Consider the following 25589-nt stretch of genomic DNA (forward strand, 5'->3'; position numbering starts at 1 on the left):
AATTATATTAATTTGTAAAACAGGACTCAAGTATATTACAGTATTTGATTTGATGATGTTGACTCGTGTTTAAGCACTTCATTGCCACTTTTTTGTACATTTCAGGATGCTTCAAATATTGCATTATATCAAGACAAACAGATAATTATTTTAAAGGGTATTTTATTTATAAAATCTTCACACTGCTATTGCTACCATTTTGTAAAATTCTTTTTTCATAATATTTTTAATTTAATTTTATACATATAGAACTATTTTAAAGATTCATTTAGAATGCTAAAACGTTTAGTATAATAGCATGTAATTTTCTCAGAGAAGACCAGGCACCTTTGCATGTCACAGATCTGTATCACAATAGGGAATTCATAATTGGATCAATAACAATCCATGTCTTGTTCAAGTGGCCCATGATTTATAATCACTTATCTTGTTCCAGGTGATGTCAACTCTTGCTCAAGGCCTCAGCTGTGAAAAACAGGTGTTGGGGTATTGTCTCACTGAACTATTCAATAGCACAAATGTGGTGGTGCCATGTTGTCACCCCAACCATGATGCCCTGTTACAGAAATTCTTTAGCTACACTTCCAAGAACAGCAGATAGATCTCATATTGTTACTATATTACAGTTTTCACTTATAAAACTGAAAAGGTGTTTTCTTCAGATTTCAAAGAACAAAGTCTTCTTTTTCCCAGGATAATCAAAATTACTTACAAAAAGGGCATATAATGGATTTTTGAAACATTCCATTTAAAAGGAATCTTCTCTTTATAGTATTTAAATACTAAATTGAAAAACAGAATTCTCTGTTGCTACTACAAAGCAAAAGAGAATTTTAGCATAAGTGAAACATCCATTCATACTTCAGGCCATTCTCCAGGAACCAGTACCATTATATTATCTCCATTTAGCAAAATCTGATCTAATTCACTCATTTTTTCTTCTGGTGTGGTTTCAAACTCTGACATTGCCAATCACCACATTAACAAGTCATTAATTAAATCCTTGAAATGTACTCAAAATTTCTTTGTCATTATGTGAGTTCTTAATCCTATATATTTGTCCATAAGCTCTAGTGTAAGGAACTGTGGGTAGGTAACAACTTTAGATTCCATGGCTACCCCAGAAATGGCCTGAATTATGTCAGTTCTTCATTGCATCTTTTTCTGGTTCCAGGATCTGTTTCTCAGGAATGTGGCTAAGTCATAGGATATAGGAGAGGCTTAGAGCCAGTCCTGAGCTGGTCCATACTGGAATTCTCCAGAGCTCAGTGCTGAGGTTCCATGATCATCTAAATCAAGAAATGAGGTAGCTAAACCAGAAAAATAGTAGCCAGGGTCTTATCTACATCAAACTCTCCACATTATTTTTCTAGCATTATATGTGATACAAGTTGAAGGCATAAATTAAGAAAAAATAAAGTAGAGACAAATGCTAGCGAATTCAATGGGATTTACATTTGTTCTCACAAACTGTAATAAAGGGAAGGTGATACAAGAAGAAAAAGGAACAAGTAGTTCTATCTAGATCATGAGTTTACCCAGGAAACTTAATCATAATGACTCCCAATAAGTACTTATTATTATCAAATAGTCATCCCTATCTTTTTAAACTGCTATTCATATGGTCGAGGAATGATGAACAGAAGTGTGCATGTGTATTTTAGAAATCATCTGTAAGGAAAAGTAAAGATTTTCTATGAATGTTTTATAATATCATCAAAACATAAAGAAAATACTACACAAGATGTTCTGAGGCATTTTTAAATTTTATGGCCCTAAGGAAGAAACGCACGGCTCATGCATGCTAGACAAGCACTCTAACATTGATTTATATCCCCAACCCTGTACTCAGGTTTCATTTGTTCATACTGTGAAAAGTATGCCAAAAACATTGCAATATTTTCAGATTGACTGTTGTTGGGAGAGAAGGAAAGTTGAATGAAATATACCTGGACAATCCAGGTATATTCAACTTTCCTTCTCTCCCAACAAGAGTCAATCTGAAAATATGCCTAAATTGCCTAAATATCAAGGTTAATTGAGACATATTTTCTCTATGACTCTAAAAATAACACACATAAGATGATTGTTATTTCATTTGGTTTGATTATTGACCCCTTATTTATAATTCTCTTTTTCCAAAATTCTGTTAGGGGAAAAGTGCTTCATTTAGCTGCAGAGAAGGGAATTTTAGCCTTCAAAAATGAAGGGAAATTCACAGCAACATACTTTCCCATCTTTCTCTCTCTGTCTTTCTCTCTCTCTCTCTCTCTCTCTCTCTCTCTCTCTGTCTTTCTCTGGTGGAGTAGAACCATTGGGCCTGTATTCATTAAAGACAACCATATTTGAACAAAAATCTCACCCATTAAAGATTAATACAAGACTTCATTTGATCTTAACCACAGATCCTGAAGCTATACCCTGTCTAATCCCATCACCAACTATGCTGTCATCTGATGTGGGTCATCTACACTACCATGACCCAGTGAATGTGCTTGGGATATTGTTCACTAGGAAGTCATTAAAGTATGTCAAAGGAAAAGATGGAACCTAAGAAATGTCATAGGAAGCTGAGTTCTGGGTTGGTGAAGACAGTACCTCATAATGGCTCAATGTACTAGAACTAAGGTCAGGCATTCTGATGCCAAGTCATGGCTCTGTCCCCATTTTCAGTATCTTTATGCAGGTTGCTAAATCACCCAGTGTCCAGTGTCCTCACTGATAAATGAGTGAGAGTGATGCCTTTCCTTCAGGTATTATGAAAGGATTGAAGTACCTAACATTTTAAGTATCTACATTATTGCTTAACATATGATGACAGTTAATATTGCCTTTACATTTTTTACAAGATTGGTTAGTCTAAAGGCAAATGGAAATTTTAGGAGGACTCAATTGTTAAATATGAAAAAGAAGGTAACTTGTGGGCAGGACTTACTACTAATAATGAAGGAAAAACTGGTTCTGGATCTTAAACAGGAAATGCATAAGATGACCATAAAATATCCGTCACATTAGGCCAAGGGAGAAGTGGGAATGCCAGCCTCCTTTCAGAAAGCAGGAGAAGAATTGAGGAGGTTGAAATGGGTAAAGGAAGGACAGTTTGAGAAGATGAAAAACTGCAGTGCAATACATCGAATGTATTTAAAAGTTCTGTTCATCTTTGGATGATTATCAAATACAAACTATTATTTTTATTATGAATTTTAAATAAGTATATAATAATGATATGCTGTAACATATTTATATTACATAATATATTATACAAGACAATAGTAATTAAATATATGTCAATATAATTCTTGACATATAATAATGGCAATTTATCATTACTATTATTTTGCAGAACTAGAGGTTGAATAAAGGACCTGACACATACTGAGCAAGTATTTTACTACTGAGCTACACCCACAACCTTATAATTCCTTATAAGTGATCAAGATGGATTCATCCCTTCTATAGGAAGTCCACCATAAGGTGAACACTTATTTAATTAAGGAAAGTTCCATGTTGGTACATATTTCAACCTGCAAATGAGGAAAGAATCAGAGTGTTGGCATTTTGTATCTCAATAATTAGTGTGCCTGATAATAATTAATAAACAAAGCAAGTAGGACATATGCATTTCCATAAGAAAATATTTAATTATACTAGCCAAATATTGAACTTAAGTCTAATAAAATTTCTACAACAGAAGTTGTAAAAATATTTGTAAAGTGTCACATGGTAAATATTTCAGTCTTTGATCCATATTACTTCTAGACAACTGTTCAACTCTGCTTTTGTAGCATAAAAGCAAGCATAAAAATACATAATGGATGGGCTGTGGCTATTTAATCATTATTTACAAAACAAACATGAGCAGGATTCAGCCCCAAAACTGTTTTCTCAATCTGTATGCAAGAGTATAGAAATAATAATATTGTTATAGACTTATATCCTTAAAGACATAAGGGAAAGGAAAATTGCTATAGTTTGAATATGGAATGCCCCCAAAGGCCCATATTTAAATGGCAAAGTCATCTGCTTAAACTGTTGGGAAATGGCAGAAACTTTAAAAAGGTGGTCCTGATGGAGGTATCCACGGCATTTCAAACCATGCCCTCAAATGGAATTTTGGGATCCTACCCTCTTCCCCTCTTTCATTCTCCAGCTATAATTGGAGAAGTCTTGCTCCGCCATGACTTCCACCCATGATGAGCCCCCAAAAACGAAGACAATGGCACCAACCCATCATGGCCTGGAAACATTAGCCAAAATAACACTTTGTCTTATAAGTTTATTACTCAGGTATTTGCTATAGTGACACAAACCACAATAGCAATAATGTTTCTTTCTATTGTATTTTCTGTAGGTGCCTGTATTTGAAAAAGAACAAGTGGGACATAAAATCTTGGGGACTATAGCTAACAACAATGAATTGTGATGTTTAAATGTCTACAAGACAGGTTCTTTTATTTTATCATGTGGCCTTTTATCTTGCAAACAGCAAATTTTGAACAAAGTATTGATATATGTATCAGGTGGCAGGCAGATAATTACCCTAATTTGATAATTGTACAATGTACCCATGTATGACAGTACAGCATTCTACCTCATAAATATATACAATTATGTGTCAATTAAAATATAAATACAGAAATAATTGGGACAGGGTAGTGGACTGAGGGAGTAAGTGCTGAATGAAATGCAAAGCAAGAATAGGAAAGGAGAGAAAGAAGGATAGGACAGAAAGTGTACCTGCTTTGATTTCACAGCATAGACAGGATTAAGAAGGTTTTCCTAGAGTTATTTCTTATAACCTTAATCTTTTCTGTCAGAGTGATCAACATGAGTCCAGAAAATCTCTCAGACACTACAATATTCCTTCTCCTGGGACTCTCAGAGAATCCAGACCTGTATCCCATCATCTTTGGACTTTTCCTGTCCATGTATGTGGTCACTGTGCTTGGGAACCTGCTCATCATCCTGGCTGTCGGCTCTGATTCCGATCTCCACACTCCCATGTACTTCTTCCTCTGTAACCTGTACTTGGCTGACATCTGTTTCATCTCCACCACAGTCCCAAACATGATTGTGGACATTCAAATTCACAGCAGAGTCATCTCCTATGTAGGATGCCTGACACAGTTATTTATTTACACCATTTTTAGAAATACAGATAATATGCTTCTGACTGTAATGGCCTACAACCAGTTTGTGGCCATCTGTCACCCACTGAGGAGGTACTTTGTCATCAGGAACCTGAATGTCTGTGTGCTCCTGGTTCTTCTATCACTCTTCATTAGTGTCCTGGCTGCCCTGCTTCATTCTTTCATGGCACTGTGGCTGTCCTTCTGCACTGACCTGGTAATTCCCCACTTTCTCTGTGAACTGGTTGATATTCTCAGGCTTGCTTGTTCTGATATCCTCATTAATAATATCCTGGTGTATTTGTTGACCATCTAGTTGGGGATTGCTACCTTCTCTAGCATAATTTTCTCTTACACTCAAATTGTGTCCTCTGTCCTGAAAATTCCATCAGTGGGTGGAAAGCATAAAGTTTTTCCAACTATGGGTCACATTTATTAGTTGTTTCTTTGTTCTATGGGACAGGTTTTGGGGTTTACTTGATTTCTACTGGTACCCACTCCTCCAGGAAAAGTGCCATTGCCTCAGTGATGTAGACCATGGTCACCCCGATGAACCCTTTCATTTACAGCCTGAGAAACAAGGACATGATGAGAGCTGTGTGGAGCCTCATCTCTAGAGTGACACCTTTCCACTGATGCATCAGCTGCTTTGGACTTACACCACTGATGTTGCCAGCCTGAAATAGGTAAAGAGTGATTCAGAAAGCCTGATCAAAGTCCTTGAGTATGTGAGACCAAGGATCATATTTTTAAAGTGACAATTGGAAGATCAGTTCAGACATGTTAAAATTCTACCTGTGCTATACCATAACTATGCTACTATTTACTATTTCAATTCTAAAGACAGAATTGTCACATTAGTTCAAATATAATCATGCAAGAGAATAATAATATTTTTGCCAATGATGGAACATGTATGCAACAGAATTAAAAAAAGATTATAATGATGCTGAAAATTTTGTTGATTAATGATACTGACAGCTGTGGTAATATATGTTTTAGTCTATTAAATGTTTCTGGTGATTATGTAAGCAAATCTACTGTACAAATCTTTGGTACGAAAATATGTATGTAAAATTTTATATACCACAGTGTTGATAATAAATGGTTATTAATGGTTCCTGTACTTAATATACTATATATTTTATTTTATCTTCTTCTTTTTCTTATGGATTTATGCATGATGAATCATCCTTACATCCCTGGAATGAAATGAACTTGTTTATGGTGTATGATCTTTTTCATGTATTAATGAATTCTACTTGCCAGATTTTGGCAAAAATCTTTATGCCTGTATTCATTAAAGATATTGGTCTATAATACTCTTTACTGGTTGCATCTTTGTTGGACTTTAGAATGAATATAATTCTGGCTTCAGTGAATGAGTTTGGTAGTGTTCCTTTCCTTTCTATTTCCTGGAAAATTTTGAGCATTTGAGTTAGTTCTTCTTTAAAATTTTGGTAAAATTCAACTATGAATCCATCAGGTCCTAAACTATTTTTTAAGGAGGCAATTTATTACTGCTTCAATTTCACAAACGTGAAATAAGACTATTTAGACATTTAATACATTCTTTGCTCAATGTTGCTTGATTACATGCATCTAGGAATTTGTTTATTTCATCTACATTTTCCAGTTTACTTGGAAAATGTTTCCAAAGTACTCTGTAATAAGTCTCTGGATTTCATTAGTATTTGTGTTTATGTCCCCTTTTCTTCTCTGATTTTATTAATTTGGGTTTTTCCACTCCTCTGTATTGTCATGTTAGCTAAGGGTTTGTTGTTCATGTTAACCTTATAAGAACCAACTTTTTCTTTCATTGATTCCTTATCTAGTAGTTTGGGCCTTGATCTCATTGATCTCAGCCCAGATCTTTATTATTTCTCCTCATCTGTTGGAATGAGTTTAGTAGTTTCTTGTACTTCTGGGATATTAAGGTGCATCCTTAGTTTATTTATTTGAGAGACTTATGATCTTTAAAGTAGACATTTATAACTATAAACTTTCCCCTTACCACTCAAGACAGAATGAGTTGTCTTGCTTCTACTGGTCACATGCATTCCTTGGTTTTTCCTTTCTTCAAAGTGCATTGTTTCAATACTACTTCTGTTACCATCGTTGCTTCTTTTATCTAGACCAATCTTTCTCTGCCTCCTTCTTACAAAGACAGTTGTAATTTCATCCAGGGTCTACACTATCTGGGAAAATCCTCCCACCTTTATTCATTAATCACAACGGAGAAGGTTTTTTCTGGCATTTTTTGTTGATTTATTTATAATTTTTACAGTTCTGTGGTTTGTACTGGGGTATGAAATGTGGGCCTTGCACTTACTAGGTAAGGGCCCTACCACTTGAGCCATGACCCAAGCTTTTGCTTTATTTTTAATTGAATTTCATTTTTTAAGACAAGGTCTTGCTGTGTAGTCTATGCTGGCTTCAAACTCACCATCCTCCTTCCTCAGACCACCCAAGTCTGGATCTACACAAATTCCACTATGCTCAGCACATTTTGCTTTTTAAACTTACATTCACAGGTTCTGATTTAGGATATTAATGGTCCATGTTCCATTTTTCATCCAAACATACTTCCCAGAATTGATTATGTGCAATTGAATTTTGTTTCTTCTCCACCTATTAAGTTATGTTGGAATCTAACCAAAGCTAATGACTGTATGGACAAATCTGCAGATTATAGGACTTCTTTGATCCTGTGATTGAATCAACATCTTAATAAAGTATGAGAAAACACAGTTTTAAGTAACAGTTCCTTAAAGTGATGGAAACTGTGCACTGAAAGTATTGTGATAGAATTGAAAGAGTAATTGATAAAATGTGAAATAAAGATTAACTGCCCCATCTATAGTTTTTGAACTCAGTATTCATCAAAGAAACTGTATTATAAAATTTTGTGCAAAATGTAAACTGAAATTTATGGTACATACTTGTAATCCTAGTACTTGGAAGGTGGAGGCAAGAGGAACTCGAGATAAAGGACTGTGTGCTACATAGTGAACTTCAGATCAGCCTGAACATAGCAAGACACTGTTTCAAAAAAACCAAGGGCTGGGTATGTAACTCATTAGTAGAACACTTCCAAAGAATATGCAAGGCTCTAGCTTCCATATAAAAAATTGCACCAAAAGTAAAGAGAGTGAGAGAGAGAAAAAGAGAGAGGGAGAGAGAGAGAGGAAGGGAGAGAGAGAGAGAGAGAGTAAAGAAGAAGAAGAAGAGGAGAAATGGAGAGGGGGAGGAGAAAGGGAATCCTACCTGAATAAGAGCAGATTTCTCACAAAAATTCTAACTGTAAGGAGGGATATAAATATTAGGATATAAATATCTCTAATGTATTTGTCAATTTGGAATGCCAAAATTTTGGGCAAGACTAAGGATCCCTGGTTAAAATTTTTAATTCTTTTTTTAATCTATTTGTTACTACATATTAGTGGTATAGGGAGTTTCATTGTGACATTTACATATGTGCTTACAATGTATCTTGATTAGATTAACTCCCTCCACCAATCTCCTTCATATCCCATTCCCCCTTCTTAGAAAAATTTCAACAGGTTTCATTGCTCTATTTTCATACACGTATATTTTCATACATAAGTTTGGATTTGCAATCCCTACTCAGTGATAGTGGTAATTATTTCATGGATCTTTTGTCTATTTTTATGTCTTCTTTTGAAAAATGTCTATTTAAAACTTTCTATTCACCCATTTTGGGTGGCACTGGGGTGAGAACCCAGGGCTTTTGCACTTGCTAGGTAGCATTCTACCACTAATGCCACAGTTACAGCCATTTTTTTTCTAGTTTTGAGAGATGGACTCACTTTTTGCAGAGGCTAGCCTAGACTGGGAACATTCTATTTTTTTTTTACATTTTATTAGCATATATTAGTTGTCACAACTGGTTTCATTTTGACATTTACATAAGTGCACATATTGTATCTTAAGTAGATTCACCTCCTCCATTATTCTCACTCATCCCCCTTCCCTTTTCTTTGAACAATTACAACAAGATTCATTGTTTTATTTTCATACACATATACAAATTACATTGTCCATAGTCACCCTCCTTCACTCTCTCCATTTACCATCCCCTGCTCACTGGTACAAACATCCCAGATAGGACCTGTTTTAGCTTCTTGTCTTCATTTTTAAGTGTGTATTGATTATTTAAGGGGATTTTGCCATGGTATTTCACACATGCATATATTGGGCTTTAATCAGATTACCTCTCTTGGTTACTTTCTCAATTGCCCTGTTCCCCTATTACTCAACAGCTTTTGCTGCATTTTGTTACACTATCTTCATACACAGGTGTAATGTATTTACATATTATTCATTCTATATAACTATTGTTCCCTTTTCCTTTTCCTCTACTGCTTCCCTCTATATCCCTCAGATTAACATACAATTGCAAACATGCTCTCTCACTGTGTATATATCCTTTTTTATGCTTACCATCATCACAGGGATGACAGGTTCAAGCAACCATTCCCAGCTATTGGTTGACATGGGTCTTGCAAATTTTTTGGTCACATAGGCCTTGAATTTCAGTCCTCCCAATCAGCATCCCAAGTAGTTAGGATTACAGGCATGAGCCTCTGTATTGGCCATGTTTAGTGGGTTATTTGGGTTTTAAATCTTCAGTTATATGTTCTTTATATATTCTGGATGTGTAACCCTGAGCAGAGGTAGACTTTGAAACTATTTTCTTTCATCCTGTAATTTGTCTCTTGTTTCTGTTGTTTTCTTTCCCATCTAGAAACATTTTGCTTCATGCAGTCTGTTTTATCAATTTCTGCCTTTATACCCTCTGTGTTTAGGGTCATATCCAAAAGGCATTGCCCAGGACAATGCCTAAAAGATTTCAGCTGTTTCCTTGCACAGATTTCCTTATGTTGGGTCTTACATATAAGGCTTCAACCCATTTTACTTGATATTTATAAGTGGTGATATTTAGTTTCTAGTTTACTTCTATATAAAGTTACTTCAACTGAGGAATATGGAAGAAGTTGAGAGTTCACCACTGCCTAAACCCATGACTTTGTACTTAAAACTCCTGAAAGTTTCAGAAAACCCACAATTAAACAAATAAAGAAGCTAACTTACGGCTCAGCGAATGAATTTATGACATTTTCTATAACACTGAATAGCAACAGCCAGTTAACTGTATTCAAGACTTGAGACATGAATGGTGACTGGTGAGGTCAAGTGTGAACCAGACAAAAATCATGATTATATTAGCCTGAGAAAACTGTGTCATGCAGAGAAATGTGAGTGTGAATGCATAGATCACTGTGAGGAGTTTTGCTATAAAGGGAAGGGAGACTGAGACTAAAGATGGAGCAGGGTAAGAAGCCTGGGGACATTTTTTTATTCAGGGGAAATTCACAAATATTTGAAGTCAGAATATCAGACTATGATTCGGGTTCACCTGTGATATTCCTGGGTAAGAAATACTGAATTGTCAATATGAGCCCACTAATGTCCTTGTTATGTAGCCTCTGTTGATTTTGCTTGTAGCAAATGGCATTGCCCAGGACAATGCCCAAAACATTTCTTCCATGTTTTCTTCTGGAAGTTTCATAGCTCTGAGTTGTACATTTAAGCTTTTGATCCAGTATGATTTGATATTTATATCTGGTGGCATTCAGTTTCTAGTTTCTTTCTAAAGCAAGTTAAGGAGATTGGATTCCTCATGGTCCAGAATGCTAGATTCTTACACCACTACATTTTTCTCAATAGTAAGTAACATAATGAACAGATATGTTTTAATTTGTTTTTTCTCCATCACTTAATTGCTGTTTATTTTCATAAACATGAAGTATTTCAAAGTGCTATAAGATGCAGCACTAAATATATACATTTTGAAGAAATTAAACACAGAACTTTGCATTTACCCAGTTCTATGCACCAAACATGAACAAATACATTAACAGGAAGAAAACAGGCTAGGAAAAAGGCATATATATAGTAAATTTCTTTACAAAAGTTTCTTAGTTCAAAAAGTGATAAAGTAATATCTACTCAAAACTTTCACAACTCATTTTCATACCAAAATATAAGTATCAAATTTAGTTATGTATCAACATCATACTAAAGTATACAGACAGTGTAGGAATTAGTACAGTACATAACAGAGATTAACAATATATCTGTATACAGACATGCTCCTCAAACATTGAGGTATCATTACAGTACTTAGGTGTGAATGTCCAGTCTAATACTGGCCACAAGAGCCACCTCTTCCATTCATTACCCAGGATGTAATGAATGCAAAAGTCGGGTGTGTCAATGGTATTTACAGAAATGTTCCCAGGGGCATCAAATGGCAAAGCCCCTTAAGTGGCTGGCATCCGCTAGAACTTAGGCACCTTTGGAAAAAGGAATGACTCTCCAGTTGTTTGGAAACTCCCAACACGAACAAGGTGACTTCCACAGCCCCAGAGGCTCTCAACTGTCACAAACTTCCACAGCTGTCACAGGAGATGAAGTGGAGAAGCCACCCATCATGAGGCTCTCTCCAAGCTCCTGGCAGAACCCCCTACCCAGATCCAAACTCCACAGGGGACAGATTGGAAAAGTAAACCAACATTCTTAATGTCAACACAATGTTTCAAAAAAAAATCAAAATGTGCAAAGTGGCAGTGACTGTCCATTTGGGAAACGTTTAACAAGTCCAAACGTGTTCGATCCTTTTTAACGACTGCTGTTGTCTGGCCTGCAGTTTTTCCTTTTACAGCAGAAGCTGCTGCTCCTCGGCCTGCAGCTCATGCACGTACTGGGTGGCCTTTTTCAAGATGACCACCTTGGCGGCCTTCTCGTTCTTCACCAGCTCCAGCACTTGGTCCCTGAGCATGAGGAAGCTGGACCGCAGGTCATTGCAGGGCTGGCGCTCCAGAATGTTGTGGTTGAGGTGACGCTCGCTGTCCTCTGAGTCTGAGTTTCAGGGGCTCAGGCTCTTAGCATTTAGGGGGATGACGCTCTTGAGGGGACGAGGGGACACCTCACTCTTGATATTCTTCTGTGGAGGCGCATCCTCGCTCTCCACATAGGACGAGGGCGTGGCGTAGTTGTGCTGCTGGTGGATGGGGACGCTGGACTGTGCACGCCCCAGGCACAGGGCTGCGTTCTGGGTCGCAAGGTGATGGTGAACGTGGTAACAGCCTTGTTGTTGGAGGAGGAACAACGCTTCTCCAAGGTGACCACATCGATTTCCTCTTCTTCGTCTTCCTCCTCGTCCTCATCATCTGAGTCGCTCAGTGTGTCCTCTCCGGAGGTGCTGAGGACCTTGTGGTCACCACCGCTAGCCGGGCGGCCACCTGCGCGTGGAGGGGCAGCCACCGGGGTAGCGCCGGGGCGGTGGCACCGGTTACAGCAGAGCCGGCCGCAGGGTTACGGCAGGAACGACAGGCACAGGCGGCTGCTCGCGCTTGTTCAATGGGAAGGGGAAGACCACGGTGGGGTCCACGCACTCGGCGGCCGGGAGGGCGAGCTTGGCTGGCAAGGCGGCCCCGGAGCGACCGGAACCCGCCGTCGCGCCGTGCGCGCAGCCCGCAGGGCTGGTGACGCCGGCTCCTGGGACCCGGGTGACTGGGAACCCGCGGCGGTGTTGAAGCTTCTCGCTCACGGCGCGCTCCAGCTTTTCGCGGGCGGAGAAGCCGCTCCACATACAGTCCTGCAGATGACCAGGTTGGGGGTGAGGCCGCCCAGTCCCTCCACACCGAACGCGTCCTCCTCGGCCGGGTCGCCCCACAGGTCGGCCTTGGACAGCAGCATCTCGTTGGCCCAGTTCGAGGGCTCCAGGCTGTCCTCTGGGAAGGCGCGGCCGGGGGCAGCGGGGGCGTGGGCAGCAGCTCACACTTCTTCCTGATGTCCTCCCCCAGGGGGGTCGAGTTGGGGCCGCCGAAGTAGAAGTCATCTTCGTCCGGGTAGAAGCAGGGCTGCAGGGTGTCAACTCGAGGTCTGGGTTCTTGCAGATCATTCCAGTCATGGTGGACGCGGTGCAGCTCAGCATCAGCTCGCGCACTGCCGGCGACTGAGCGCTTCTTTCTGCTCCGCTCTTTTTAATATGGGGGGGTGCTTCATTCCCGTGGGGGGCGCGAAGGGCGGGGGCCCGCGCCAATCTCCAACACTCCCCCGGACTGCCGGGGATCCTGAGGCAATGCTGAGCTGGGGTCTCCGGGTGGGCTGTGGGGGCGGGGGCAGTCTGTGCGCGCTTGCACCTGGCTAGCTCTCGCTAGGCTCCAACCCAGTTCCCAGAAGCCCCCTGCATCCACCAAGCCCGTCCAGACAGATGACTGTCACTGGCTGCACTTTGAAGCTTTGGGGATATTGTTAACTCGATATGTTTTAATTTGCCTTGAACACTAACATTATTTCTAGCTTTACAAAGTTTTACACATACTTTTCTGAACATCCTTCCTTTGCTTGGGTTCCATCAATGATGAGCCTCAAAGAGGATTAATTTGGTAATTTTTGTGTACACTCATAAGGTATTCAGTTGTAGATGTAGATGTTAGCATAGCATTTACAAATATATGTTACCATATCTACAGACTAATTTCCACTTGATATTCTAGTTAGGGCCATAAGATTTGCATTCTGTAGTTAATACTACTGTGGGTCAAAGGAGTGGGCGCTCATACAGTGTGAAGTTATTGGTGAGACGTGTTGCACAGGTATCAGACTGACACATGATGCCAGAGGCAGAAATTGGGGTATCATCTCCTGGATTGCTGATATCTAATTTTTCCATGGATTATCCACAATATGTCACTGCAGTGGAAAGAATTGTGGGCTTCAACATATGACCCATTAATTTGTGTTATCCTACATGATAAATGGATGAATGTTTTGGCTAGGAGGTTTGTGGAGGATAACTTTGCCTGGATTATGTGGGTGTGATATGAATCACTTGTTTCTTTATAAGACAAATAGAAGGGGAGAAGACACTAAGAGATTAAGAGATGAAATAGGCAATTGAATCATGGATGAAATTGGAAAGATATAGCAGGTATTTGATTCCCAGGATTTCATCAATTTTGCCTATAAAACTGTCATTTCATATCCCCTATGGAGATAAACCTGCACAAGAATGTATATGCTTGTATTTGGTCTTGGTAAACTTTTAACTTGTTGACTTCTATGTCTTCTTTTTATTTTCATCATTATGCTTCTGAAACCTCATATGGTTGTGCTCATCAATTATTTACTTATATTCAGAATTGATACTTTCATTTTGTGTATGGTGACATTCAAAATAAGGATCCTTTTTGCTGGTGATGAAATTTGGTGTTTTTCTACTACTGTGAAAAAAATGTTAGGATATGTCTATGAAGGAAAGCATAGGCTGCTTTATACTAAAGGTGGAATTATTGTGTATAACAGAGCAGATTATCATATTTGGGTGCTTTTAAAGACTTTTTCTTAGTGGTTGAACACATTTAAATTCTGATTAAATGGTCCTCCACATCACTACCTTAAGATTTTCACTTTCCCTGCCACTCTAACAGGTACAAAATAGCATATAATTAATTTCCATTTCTTTCATCGTGAGGTTTAGATTCATTTCCCATATTTTCCTTGTCTCATCATTACACTTATGATATTTACATTGAGTATCTTATCTGCTTTTCACAAGTTCATCATAGTTTTCATATCATTGCAATAGAGGATTTTTGCATTATATATATATATATATATATATGTATATGTATATATGACCAATTTGTTCTTTAGGGGCATGTCTCCTTTCACATATGCTTATAATACTTAGCTGATGAACATAAATGCTTTATTTTCACATGGTTTAAGTTGTCAGTATTTTCTCTCTTGGTCTTTGTTCAGTAAGTCTTGAAAATGAAATATCTCTTGTCTTGCTGAAGTATTTACTGCCTTTTGCAATTGACACTGAAACCACATGAAATGCATTTGCCTTTAAGGTGAGATGGGAATGGAATACCATATTTTTAATTGCTTAGCACCTTTTATTAAATAACCATCTATGTACACATTGTGAATGTCAATCAAAAACAAAGAAACTGTCCATTTATGTGTTGATTCAACTGTTTTTCTATACGTAGCATTGATGGATGGTTCCTTGCACTAATTTCAAATGTCTTTATGCTTGTAGCTCCTTAGTCATTTAAAAGTATATTTGTGATGGTCACAAAACGCACTAAATGCTTGTTTATTTTTTGTTTGGTTTATAATCACAAATGTACTTTTTACCATACATTATGAGCTTTTCTTTTTCTGATAATTTGCATATTTTATATTAATATTGATAACCAAGATTCTTAATTTCAATCTATGAACTGTATATATGTGTGTTTTATATGAATGCTCCTACTAACCCTACTAACGAGTTGGGGAAACTTAGTAGTGAAAATCTAGAAAGGAAGTGAATTTTTGCTTAAATGATTCCTCCATTTTGATTATAGATAATAAATAAAAAGCCATTGTTTGTACTATGCAAAACCAGGTTAAAGTTAAACCGGGCCCTACATAAAACTAACTGTAAGTTATTACATTTTATAGTACATTTTCTATGATACTATTTGAATTTACAAGAAATATATATATTCATTTATCTATGTCTAGTCCCTATTTTGATTTGAAACATGGTAAAAGTTTCCTGACATTGTTTTCATTACTCTGAAGATACCTAGGGAAAGAGAACTAAAATCCATTGCAGAGGGAAGCTGCATGTATGTGTGAAATACCCTTCTAAGGAGCAAGAACAGACAGAAGTAAAGGGAAAAGGATGTCATCCATTGAAAACTCTTTAGTTCTCCTTGCTTAGTGTGTAGTTACATTACTGATCGACTCCTGAAACTTCAAGTTTCCAAGGTGATTTCTTCTGTTGGGAACTTTTTGAGAGGCAAATGTTTTCTGATGTATATGAAGTCATTCAAGACCAGCATGCCCATTTGTACATAGTACTTATTAACTAATGCTAGTTATAGTCATAGTTCTGAAGATTCATCTTTTTTCTCGTAATTTCTCCCACTTGAAGAGATTTTTTTTTCTACTAACACCTAGTGCCCTAATATTTCTCTGAAAATAAGAAAAATATAGGAAAAACCTCTCCAGATCTCTCTTTTCCAACTTCAGTGTCATTTCTCTTCTCTCTTTGGGAGGTAATATTTTAAAGAGATATTTGTACCCTCACTTATAGCTCCCAATCTGCCATATTTTTCTGAGATGTATCCAACATGTGTTAGGCTTCATTTCCCATTTAGCAGGTTCACATTCACCCTCACCAATCATCAGTCATGTAGGTGTCTTCTCTTCAATTCAACTTTCTGACATCTGCAGATTGATGATCTGCAAAACATCACAAACCCATCCACCAATTCAGGATGAACTTGGTGAAGCTATACCTTGCAGGATTTTTTAAATGGCTCAGGTTTCCAAGTCCACAGTCACGAGTCCAGGCAGTGCTGAACTCTTGACTTCACCCATGTTTCTCAAATTAAGAAGCTGGATCTCCACCATTGGCAATTAAACTCCCCTTAAAACACTGTAGCCTTATTGTGGTTTGGATTTGCATGGAGGGCAGAACAACTCTTGTATGTGTTGCTGGTATCAGTAGGGATGGAGGTGGGGAAAGAGTATAGGTTAGTGGATATGATGCAAACACTTTGTACACATGTATGAAAATGGAAAACTGAGACCTGTTGAAACTATTCCAGGAATAGCAGGACAGGGGATAAAGGAGAATGATGGAGGAGGTGAACTCAACCATGAAATATTTAATATATTGTAATATCTTTTATAAATGTCACAATGTACCCCCAACACAACAATAATAAAAAATTATATATATACAAATATATAAAATTCCTTAGTCTTATTACATGGAAGTAATTTCTTGTTCATGGTGATAATTACATACCATCCCTCTGCCTCTGTAATGTTTTGATTTTTCTCTGTGGTACTTGAAAATCTTTGTCTTACTTTTGCATATTCTACTTCTTTTTGTGATAGTTGAAAAAAATTGTTCCCGTTTTTTAAGCCTATTGACATCTTTGCATATATTGTCTATTGTTCCTGTTTTTCAAAGTTCAGCATGCTAAAATGATTGTAATTTTGTATTGTCATAAACTTCAAATTAGGGCTGGTACGGTGGCTCAGGAAGTAAGAGTGCCTGCCTAGCAAGTGTGAGGCCCTGAGTTCAAACCACAGTGCCACCAAAAAAAAAAAAACCACATATACTTTATATTCTATGACTTTTATATTTTATATTCCATATCTTTTGAATTGTAAATTAATATAGAAAGATATGACATGAGGTAAGTGAACAAACAAATGACAATATTGAATTCCTTAAATAAAAAGTGTTTTTAAATGACTGCTAAAATGAACATCCAACTTCATATATTAAATGATAGCTGAAATTTGATGAGCTCCACTGAGAATTGCCTTACCAGCCTAATACAGTTTTTGTAATTAAGGTAACATCACAATTTGAAATGGGGGGGCCTTTATATTTATTTTGTCTTCAAATCCTGAGACTCTGTCTTTCTTTTGTTCCATTCTGCTGGAGTGGTTTTCAACTGTACTTTTTATTTGACTTCAGGAGCTTTTATTTCCAGGGTTTCATCTAGATTTCTTGAGACCTTCTATACCTTTGTTAAACTACCCTTTCACATCTTGTTTTGCCTTCTTTATTTCATTGTTCTAATATCTTCCTTGGTTTCATTCTGATATTTGTTTGTACCTTCTCTGAGTTCATCTAGTTGCTTCTTTGTCTTTCATCTTTTTCTTTATATTCTTTTGGAATTCATTGAATTGTATTTTTATGTCCTCTTTAAGCTCCTTAACTATTTTTATCATCATTCTTTTGAAGTCAGAAGCTGAGTTTTCATCCCTTTCATTGTCCACCAAATATATTGTGTTATTGTTGATTCTGAGGAGTTGTAGTTCCCTGCCTTCTTCTATTTCCCATGCTTGTATTTTGAGATTTACTCATGTGTTTTTGCATAGTTGGTTTGGGGTTTTAGTCACCTGTACTATTTCCCTTGACTTAATTTCTATTTTTCTAGCTAGACTCATTGTTAGCAAAGTGGATGTAGTGTTTCTGTTCACTGACCTGGGGATATAATTTATTGAACACAAATTCAGTGGCAAACAAGTTATTTACATTATATATATATATATATCATATAAATATATATATATCATATAAATATATATATATATATAATGCTAAGATATATATATATCTGTAAATAGAAAATTGGGGGAAATTAAAGTTGTTTGTATAGTGGTTAAAACTTAGATTTTAAAAGTAATGGGAGTGGAAGAGGACATGAGAAAGAAGGAGGAATTGGGCACAGAAGCAGTGTGAGGTGTGGGGTGTTATAGTGTAATAAGACCCTAATGTGTGTAGAGGTATAGTGAAGTCATTATGAATGAGGATGCTATTGACTGGGATTGCAGAGGGATGGAAAGGATGGGAGCCATGTATAAAATTGGTAAAATAACTACTCATTAAGTGCTTTGTAAGGAAAGTGGGTGGAAGGGTGGAAGAGAAGAGAAAGATAAGGAAGAAAAAAGAAAAAAGGAGAAAGAAAAAGATGGAGTAAATGAAAGTTAGACCAAATTTCAACAAAATGAAAAAATAATTAAAAAGTATTTTTTTCTTTAATGTCTGATTTTTTTCCCTGTTGTGTAGTAGAGTGGGCTTCCCTTATGTTCAATGAGCACATTGGGTGCTCCCCTCCATATTCTGGTTCTCAGGTTTTAGATCAGTTCTCAATTCAGGTGGTATACCTTTAGACAGTGGCTTTCTCTGGATCTCTGTCCCTCCTCAGGACAGATATGATGGGCTGGGTGGCAATTGGAGGTGCCCCTCCTTATTGAGTTGATTTGGGGTATTTCACTCAGGTTGTTTAGTCAGAGGCTCTTCTTGGAAGGCAAGAGGGCAAAATATTCAGCTTTCTTGGAAAAAAACCTTTTCCAAGGTTGTCCAGAATAGATTATAAATACCTATCTCTGGTATCAGAGATCAGTAAGCAAGTGGGCCTGGGCTAAGGACAGCAGTGTGTTGTTTCACAACGACACTTCTTTTTCCTTTTCCCCACAGCCTGAAGATCCCCAGGCACTTGCAGAGCTTCTCTCACAGTCCCATGTGTCAATTTTTAGCACTTGTATGGTCTTTCATGCCTACTCTAGTCCAATAAAAAAAGAAAAGGAAAACAGATAAACAAACCACTCCAGCCAGTGGTGCAGCTGCACTCTCTTGACTGGGGCTGTTCTGCATTTTAAAAATATTTATTTAATGATAAATGCATTAAGAAAATGTGATTTACATTAAGATAGATTTTTATATGTATTGGAGTTTTATTTAGTCATAAGGAAGAATGAAACTATGTTGTTTGAAGGTAAATGGAAGGAATTGGAGGACATAAGTTTAGTGAAATAAGCCAGAGTTAGAAAGACATTGGCCATTTGTTCTCTCTCATATGTGGCAGATAGATCAAAAGATAAAACATATACATGAAAGTAAACATCATATGTACAATATTGTATGTAGAACTTATTTGTAATAATGGAACTACACTATAGCACTTGGGAGAGGAGGAAAAGTTAAAGAGAACGACAGTCGGCAATACTGAAATGCATTATATCTCTGCAGGTAGAGGACATAAAGATGTATTCTAAACAAAACTGCTTTTTATTTCAAGGAGAGCCAAGGACTCTTACAAGTGTTCTGAAACACAAGTTTAGGTTAATCAATGGAAGAGCGTTGCAGTGAGTGTTAATTACCAGACCTAATGAAGAAACCAATGACTTCAAAACACTGCTGTCCCAATTCCAACCAAAACAAGTCTTACATGGGACTGAAGGAACTGACTACAATGATTTTGTGATTTTTTACTTGAAATGTGCCTTTTTTATTTTATGATTTCTTTTCCAGCTCTAAAGAAACATTTTCTTTATCTCTTACTCTAGGCAGAGTAATTACAAAGTTACCTTTACTTAAACCGTTAAAAAGAATAGCAACCTGAAGTATCCTGATTTTAAACCATCAGGTTTTTGTGATAGTACTGTTTTTGTTCCCACTTTATCAAAATCAGCTGTTCAACACACCCAGTGGAACGCTTAGTCTATCTTGCAGAATGCAATGCTTCCCAGTTAGGTATTTAAGTAAAATCAGTTGCAATTTTGTTTGCTAACCTTGGAAAACCAAGAAATATGCTTATGAAAAATGTGATTTGTGGTATTGTTAAATCCTAAAGGCTACATCGTGGTGCTGTCACATAGGAATAACCTGTTAGTTTAGTTTTTCTTTTAAGTTATGTACTGAAAGCCATTGAATAATGGGGGCTGAGTGGGAGGAAAGGTGTAAGATAAAGCAACAGAGGGTGTTACACTAACCAAAGTTAAGTGTATTCACAGCTGGGATACATCAAGAAACCCCTTAAGCATCGAGTTTGGAATTATAAATCAAAGGCAGTCTGTAAAATAGGTACAGGGGTTACAGGTGGGAGAGGAAAGGATAATGAATGAATAAGGTGAGGGAATATGGTTGATGGGCTTCCTATGCATACATGAAATAGAACAATGAAACTCCTTGCAATTGCTTTAAGTGGGGTGGGGAGGGAGATGTGGGGGGAGATAGTAGGGACAATCTAAATAATGTACAATGAAGGGCGATTGGAAATTGGGACATGAATCTCCCCTATACAATGAATATATAATAATGGATATATATAAGTAAATAAATTAAAGGTTTATTTAAAGCTCGATCATTTTAGACATGATCTGCCTATATACTGATGACCTCTTATTTAGCAGTCTATGCAGATCACCTACCCTTGCTGCTCAAATATCAGGTTATCTTTCAGGCTGGGAGAGCCTGGTGTTTTGAGACTATTAGCAAAATGCCATTTTGGAACTCCTCCCACCCAGCTTTCTACAGATAAATGCCATTTTCAAATATTACTCATGCTGGTAAATAGACACTGGCACAGTACAATAATGAGTACTTAGATAGTGCTTTTGCTAATTCCTCACTTAAGTCCACAAATTCATTAAAATCAGAACAAAAGCCTGACAACCCCTCCTTCATTTTCCATCCATCTTCTTCCCTTTAACTTTGGGTCACACATGTACTGAATTCTGCACATAAGTTGTCTGTTAATAACTGGTGATACATAACCTATGTCATCTCCCTTCAAGGCTGAAGACATAGTAGTGACTTGGAGTCACTGAACCCATTTCCTGTCTCAAAAACATGGAGAATTGAAAATAATGAATAACTGGTAAGTTCACACCATGATTGATCCTAAAAATAATGATGAGAATGACAAGACTAGAATTCTCGAAGTTTGACCTTTAATCAGGATAAAAGACGTGCATTTACAAAATTGTATAGGTATTATCTACAATGATATAAAATACACTAGAGTCATATGAAAAAGACAGGTTTTGTGTGTTTTAGTGGTACTGGGAATTGAACTCAGGGCCTTGCACTTGTTAGGCAAGTGCTCTACCACCTGAGCAACACCCACAGTCCTTTTTGCTTTATTTTATTTTATTTCTTTACTTTTTGTTAGCATATGTTAGTTATACAGTGAGGATTAATTGTGACAATTACTTATGTGCTTATAATGTATTTAATTAGATTTTACCCCTCCACCATTCTCCCTCATTCCCCCTGCCCCTTTCCTGAAACATTTCAACAGGTTTCAATATTCTATCTTCATACACATATGGAAAGTACATCGACCATTATTCATCTCATTCACACTCTGTTTTTCCTGTCCCTTCACACTGGTATCCTCCCCTGCACAACACCCATTTTAACTTCCTGTCTTTTGTTGCCCTTTGGTGGTATTAGGGTTTGAACTCAGGATCTCACACTTGCTAGGCAGGTACTCTACCACTTGAGTCACTCCCTCATTTTTATGTTTATATTAATTGTTCAAATGGTTTTTCACCATGGTTTTTCACACATGCATATATTTCACTTTAATCTTTCTCTATAACCCTACTCCATTAATATTCAACAGTTTTCAGTGCATTTTGCAATACCTGTTCATTCATACATGCAATATAGTTCAATATGACTCAGTCTATAATTCTCTTTGCCTCCCCCTAGTACCATCATAAAGACCCACTATTAAATTATATTTTCTCTCATTCTATCTTACTCTCTCTCTCTCCTTGTTTGTCTCTCTATGTATATGTATATAAACATATATACACACACTACACATACATATAAACACATACACATGTATGTATATGCATATATAGTACTAGCTATGATCATATATGCATTTATGTATACATTTATTTTTTACATATAAGTTAGATATATGAAAGAAATGTGACTTTTTGTCTTTCCAAACCTGGCTTAATTTTCTTAGCAGGATAATCTCCAGTTCCATTCATTTACCTGGCAGAGTGGCTCATGTGGAAGAGTGCTTGCCTACTTTGTTTTGCATATAGGGTCTCACATTTTTGCCTGTACCAGCCTGTACTAAATTCCTCATATTTCTCCTTCCCTCACAGCTGGGCTGACAGATACATGAGACCATGTCTAGTTACTGGTAGAGATGGAGTCTCACTAACTTTTTGCCTTGGCTGGCCTAGAATCCTACCCTTCTGAGTAGCTAAGATTACTGGAATGAGCAAACACACTAGGACAAAAAAGAGAGGTTTTTAGGCAGAAATGATCAAACACTGACAATCAAATATTGGCAGCATCATCAATCCAATTTTTGTCTCCATGGTTAATATGCCTACTTTTATTTCTCACTGATTTCTCCCTTACAGTCTGTCTTAGAAGAAATGTGATTATATTTACAACACACCCACATAACCAAGGAAAGCTTTTCTGAAAAATCCCATTTTCCTAACAAACAACATCCACCCAGTTTTTTTTGTAAATAATCACGTGTTAATGGGACCAATTTTAGACATATTCGCAACCTACTACTCAGTCCACTTACAGAAATGTATTCTAAATAATCTGTGGAAGAACCTCATTTTCAATGAGAAAAAAAGAAGGGCCTTTTGTTTTCTTTCTACGAAATCATGTTTGGGTGTGACTCCTGTTTTTTCTTGCAATCATCTGTGAAACTAATGGAGAATCATTGCTAAGTTAGGCTGCCTTTGTACACCTGAATGGAGCTCATCTGCTATTCTGCTATATTCATTACCTCTGGAGTCCCTGAAATGTAACTGACTTCATTACTGATTACACTAATGTTAGGATTTCTTTTCATTATAAGGATTGAAGTCACCTTTGCTGATCAGTTCCAAATATCACTCAATCATTGCAAAGCACTCATATGATCTAGTTACAAAAAATTTTACAAATGATGAACCTGATTATGGTGGATGCTAAAATTGTGTATGGTTTATCAGTAACAGGTCTCAGTGAGCATTACAGGTATGATTGCCCACTTTTTGCTTACATTAGGACTATCACTATGATGAAATTCTCATGACCCTCATCATACAATCACATGGAATGTATTTGCTACATAAGACAAGAAATTTCTTTAAATCTTATCCCCAGTATGTTCACCTTCTCAATTTACTTTCCTCTGAGTTTGTGCCTCCAAAAAATGCTAAATTGCTTGCCTCTGTTTGGGATCAGCTTCTGTGGAACCTGAGCCAACAAATAATGTCAGAGAATCATAAGTGCAACCTCACAGAAATGGACATGCAGCCATGTCAAGTTCAGGCCAAGATACAATGTGCCTGGTCACTACAGTAGTTGTGCATGAAGAAGAATACTGCATTTTAATTCAACAAGGATGCTGTCACTTAGACTTAGCACAGAAACCCAAGTCCTACGCAAATTACACATCACAGAAGAGAAGCTACCCTACTGATTAGTTTCCTCAAGGGTTTCTTCATGTCCCTGTTCTGAAGACTGTAGCAGGAGTTCAGCATTTGGGGGACACTAAATATTTCCTAGGAGAGTAAGTAATTTTGGAACCAATATATAAAAACATGACCTATAAAAAAAACTGAAATATGAGGAACACAGATAGAAAAGGTTTTACACTTTCCTCCTGATCCTGGCATTCACAAACAGAGTACATGGAAGGCACATAAAAGAAAATTTTTCATAGAGAGGAACACCAACAAATACAGAAGTTACAATATTTATCAGGATGTTAAAGATGAGACAAGTTTGTTAGTCTGAGCAAGCTCAGAGACGGAGTAGGGGATTTTAGATCTGTGCAGGATAGAAGCAAAACCATTAGACAATATGGCCTGGTGTCCACAATGCCAATAAACAGAGAGAACAGAACCAGCACAAAAAAGAGGCAGGTATTCAGGTTGACTGTGTATGCAAGCTGTCATTAGCCACCACTGCAAGGAGACAATTTTCCGTACATACAAAAATTATGACACTACAGACCTTTGAGAAGCATCCTATGTAAGTGATACTGTTATCCTGTGTTTGCATTTTCACCAGCATATTTGGGATTGGGATTGTGCTTAAACAGATGTCATTAAAAGACAAACTGCAGAAAAAGAAGTACATAGAGGTATGGAGATGGGAATCAGAGTTGACAGCCCTGATGATGAGCAGGTTCCCACGATGATGACCAGGTACATGGACAGAAACAGATTGAAGATGAGCTATTGTAATTTTGGGCATTCTGTCAGTGCCAAGAGAAAGAATTCTAAAATAGCTATTTGTTTTACAGCCTTTGTGTTATTAATTAATCTGATGGGAAGAATGAGGTGAAAATGCAAGAAACTATGTGGACCTTCAGTGGTAGCAATTTGAAACATGTTAGAAAACCCCTGTGCATGACCAGGTATAATATTACATGACTACAATCTCAGGTACTTGGAAGCAGAAATAGGAGGATTGCAGTTTGAAGACAGCAAGAGCCAAAATGTTAACAAGATCCTTTCTTTAAAAAAAATCCATCCTCATGAAGATCTGAGTTCAAACCTCAAACTCCAGGACTACCAAAGAAAGATAGAAAATTATTATGATCAAAAGAACTAAAATCAAACTTAACAGAACTTTGTGAGTGGGCTGAAGCCCAGAGGATCTTCCAAGGAATATTTTTTCCAACATTTATGTATTATTTATATTTTATTGACTTTTTACATATATCTGTGGTACAATGTGCTGTTTTTATTCTTGTACCAAGTGGGTAGTAATCACCTCTGGTTAATTAGCATGTCCATCCAATTAACTTTTATCAGTTCTTTGTTGTGAGTACATAAAAATTTCTCTTCTCTATTTTGATATTTAAAATATATCAAATTTGATTATACACACCATGCTTTTCTTTAAAACACCTGAACTTATTACTACTCTCAAAAGATAACCTGTTGACTGACTGCTTTCTCTCCTCCCTCCCTCTTATGCTCTGCAGTCTCTGGTAACCATTCCTCTGCTCTCCACTTCTATGAGATCCACTTAGATTTCCCTTACATTGCAGCACTAATAAT

The 25589-nt window shown here is 37.2% G+C and overlaps 3 pseudogenes; 1 reads left to right on the forward strand and 2 right to left on the reverse strand.

The window, feature by feature from the left end:
* Nucleotides 1-855: 855 nt before the first annotated feature.
* On the reverse strand, nucleotides 856-2603 carry LOC109679240 (U6 snRNA-associated Sm-like protein LSm5 pseudogene; annotated as a pseudogene).
* Nucleotides 2604-4827: 2224 nt separating this feature from the next.
* LOC109679241 (olfactory receptor 7G3-like) lies at nucleotides 4828-5765 on the forward strand (annotated as a pseudogene).
* Nucleotides 5766-11169: 5404 nt separating this feature from the next.
* On the reverse strand, nucleotides 11170-13152 carry LOC109679242 (N-myc proto-oncogene protein-like; annotated as a pseudogene).
* Between the last annotated feature and the right edge of the window lie 12437 nt (nucleotides 13153-25589).

The sequence above is a fragment of the Castor canadensis genome, chromosome 14, assembly GCF_047511655.1.
Source record: "Castor canadensis chromosome 14, mCasCan1.hap1v2, whole genome shotgun sequence".
NCBI classification, from domain to species: Eukaryota; Metazoa; Chordata; class Mammalia; order Rodentia; family Castoridae; genus Castor; species Castor canadensis.